The following is a 3,376-nucleotide window of genomic DNA, read 5'->3' on the forward strand; positions in this document are numbered from 1 at the left end:
TCTTTCCGGTGTGATTTAACAATGAGGACATTTTTAGCCACTGTGTTTGTGGGCTTATCTTTGCCAAAATCAGTGTATCTGATTATTAGAGAACAGCAGCTCAGCAATTTGATTGCAGTGGATGCTTCTATGGGGACTGCTTTATGACGATTTCAGAAGGAAGCTCATGAATTTACTTGTATTTTCATGCTCCACCACCAGAAATTGCAGAATTTTCCCCAGTGGCCATGTCCCCTTAGACAGGTCAGCTCTTTCCTTGCCTTGGCACATCAGGGACTGGCATGGATCCCTCCTCACTCCCCAAACTTATGCTTTGGAAGAAAAATATTTACCTGCATTCTGAAAAGCAATTAGCCTGGAAGTTTCCCTTATCTTCACAACAGGACTTTACCAAAGACTCCATGCTTGTGATGTTACCAATCACAATTATCTTGTCACAAAAACTGCTAGACATTCTTTTCCTACAGGCTCCAAGCTTCCTGGATTCATGGGGTTTTTTCACTAATATTTACTAAAGCTGAAAAAAATCCCCAGGTTTCTAACACATGAGGTAACAATAAAATTCAAAGTAGTTCCAAGAGGCACAAAACCATCACACAGCTTGTAAGAGGCACAAAGCCACAGCTTTGGAAGGACAGCAACCACCACCTCTGTAACCCAAAGACAATCACAAACTCCACTGCTCCAAGGGAATGGAAAACCAGGCCAAAAGGTATCTCTGAGCTAAAGCTGTCCCATTTGGCTCCTGCTATTTCTGTGAAATGGAAGATGGGAAGTGCAAAATGGAAACAGCCACAATCTCATTAATGGAGATAACTTCTGAAATTGTGAGAAAAGGAGTCACAAACAGTCACAGCTGCTTCAGATGTAATGTATAAACAACTAAGCTGCTGAAAACAGCTTCCATTTTCTTTTTGTTTGCTTCATCCCAGAGTTTGCTCAGTTTCTTTGTGTGACAGTGCAGGCAAACAAGCCTGAGCCCTCCAAAAGAATCCTGATGTGACCTTATCAAACACCTCAGGGCTATCTGGTTTGGCATTAGCCCACAGTGAGATTTAGAGATAGGAAATGGGAGGCTTGTTTTTAAATGGTTTTTTTTCCAATTAAGACCAAGTTTCTGGGTTTTACCCTAGATGAGAATCATCTGCAACATACTGCATTCCCTTGAACATAAGTGATTAAGTAGTTGTTAATCTGTTGCACCAAACTTATAAATTACATTATTCATGCTTTTTACACACCATTTAACATGAGAAAAGCTAAAGAATAGTTGTTTGTGAGCTATATAATCACACTTGGGGAAAGAAAATGAAACCAGGAAAATAGAAACTTACCTGACTGTATCAAGTTGTGACACACTGTCCCAGCACAGGTAGGTATAAATGAATCACACTGATCCCCACTATACTATTTGATTAGCAAAGCAGTGTGATTTGGCAGGTCCATTTTGAACAAACTGCTCTGATAAGCCTCTAAATGAGAGAACATGAGGGAATTGTGCATCTTTTTCTTGGAAAAATATCAGGGAGAACACTTGCTTTGCTCTCAAATCAATACTTCCCTCTATTCATTTGCACACAAACCAAAATATTTCTTTATATGGGAGTTCAAAGAGATCTGCTGAAGCTGAGCACACTGGAGAGCACCCACTCTCTCCTCAGAAGGTCACTTGCAGCCGTACCTGTGAAGTTTTCAACAGCTGTATGGCTGATTGAAAGCCCAGGGAAAGGAGGGGAAATTATAGGAAAAATTCATGAGAAGGCCTCCAGAACACAGCATGGGTTGGAAATGTCAACATCCAAAATACCAATCAAACCAAGGCGAGACAGGAAACCAGAAGGCAGTGGAGAAAAACTCTCAAATGAGCTGATTCATGCCAAGGTTGTGCAGGAAACCACCCAGCAGAGAAGCTGCTCACCAGTCCACTCAAATGAAGGCAGTGCTCTGCTCTGCTCCCATCTGCCCCCAAAGAAAAAGAGGGGAATAAAGAATGCAGGAAACTTCTGCAAATTCGGAGATTCTTTACTAACCATAGGAGCTAACATCCTGTTCAAGTCTGTAAAATGTTAAAGCTGCTGATGGTATTCTTCACAGCAGAGAAAACAGAGACACTTGCATCTAAGACTGCTAATTTCTTTGTCAGGATGTAAACCATCAACTTCCACTATTAATCTGGATGCTTTTGACCACTTCAGGTAAAGAGAAATACATCCCTAGAAACCAAAGTTGCACCCTGACCTTCAGCTGAGAAGGTCCTCTAGATGTACTCCTGCCTCTCACAGAGAGACAGTCTGTTCCTCCCCACTCCAGGACACCTTCTGCATGTGAGCAGCCCCCAGACTGCAACACTTTGGGACACAAGTGCATTGCCTATAAGAAGTTTTGACTCTTCTCATCTATTTTAACATCAGAAGAAATCAGCTTTCTACAGAAAATGGCTTCAGAAGCAGATGTGGCCTTCAGTAACACTGACAGAAATACCAATACATAGGAGGATATCCTTAATTTCTACCTGTATTATTCATTAAATAATGCATCTCTGCCTTCCTTGACCCCAAAAATATTGAGGTCCCTTGAAAACACAGAAACTTTGGGACTGGCAGTCTTAGCAAGGAGCTAATGGGCCAGCAGAGGGAATGCCATGCAGGTCAGAGAGGATGCAGGCTGGCAGGGCAGGGTAAGGAGGAGGTCTATTGGGGCCGAAGGCATCCCCTCAGCCGTAATTCATACCATATGAAGCTGATGATCTTTTCATTTGGAGGAGAAGGAAGTGACAAATCCTCTTGCTCATATTCACATGTGCATTCTCCCCTAGCACCTTCACTAACACAAACTCGTGTTCTTACACTATTTCAAGTCACTAATAATCTAAGTCTTCACTATTACTCTGCATTTCTAGTTCAACAGCATGCACAGATCAGTACTTTATTACATACACTGTGTTCTGATACCCCTTTCTAATGCCACTGTGTTTAACAAATTCTGTGTGATCCTTCCTTGCCAGTTTTGACTCACAAGGACTTGGCTCTGAAGTGAGGTCCATAAAATAGACGTAGTAGGCTTGTTGAAACAAATAACAAAACAGTCAAAAGCTTTCTCCAGAGAAAGGCCAGCAGAAGACAAAGGTAGAAATATTTATGCAGTCACTCAGGGGCATTGGAAATGTGTTCTGAATGAACACTCATCTTCAGTATGCAAGTTCCACAGCCCTTGCTGTCTCCCAAAGATCAGCAAGAATGGAAATCAATGATGCTGCCTTGTTAGAAAACACAAATCAAAGCATCAGTGACTTTGTAAAATCCCTTCTGTCACTTTGACCTTCTGGTGCCAGGCAGCTCCACAGATTCATTACCTTTCATTGTAATGTCTAAAGAAA

The 3,376-nt window shown here is 41.8% G+C and overlaps 1 protein-coding gene across 1 annotated transcript in view; it reads right to left on the reverse strand.

Annotated features, from left to right (window-relative positions):
- The window catches only part of XYLT1 (xylosyltransferase 1), a 138,909-nt gene that overhangs the window by 132,992 nt on the left and 2,541 nt on the right, over nt 1-3,376 (reverse strand). The window lies entirely within an intron of this gene.

This window comes from Geospiza fortis, unplaced genomic scaffold (genome assembly GCF_000277835.1).
Source record: "Geospiza fortis unplaced genomic scaffold, GeoFor_1.0 scaffold237, whole genome shotgun sequence".
Taxonomy (NCBI): domain Eukaryota; kingdom Metazoa; phylum Chordata; class Aves; order Passeriformes; family Thraupidae; genus Geospiza; species Geospiza fortis.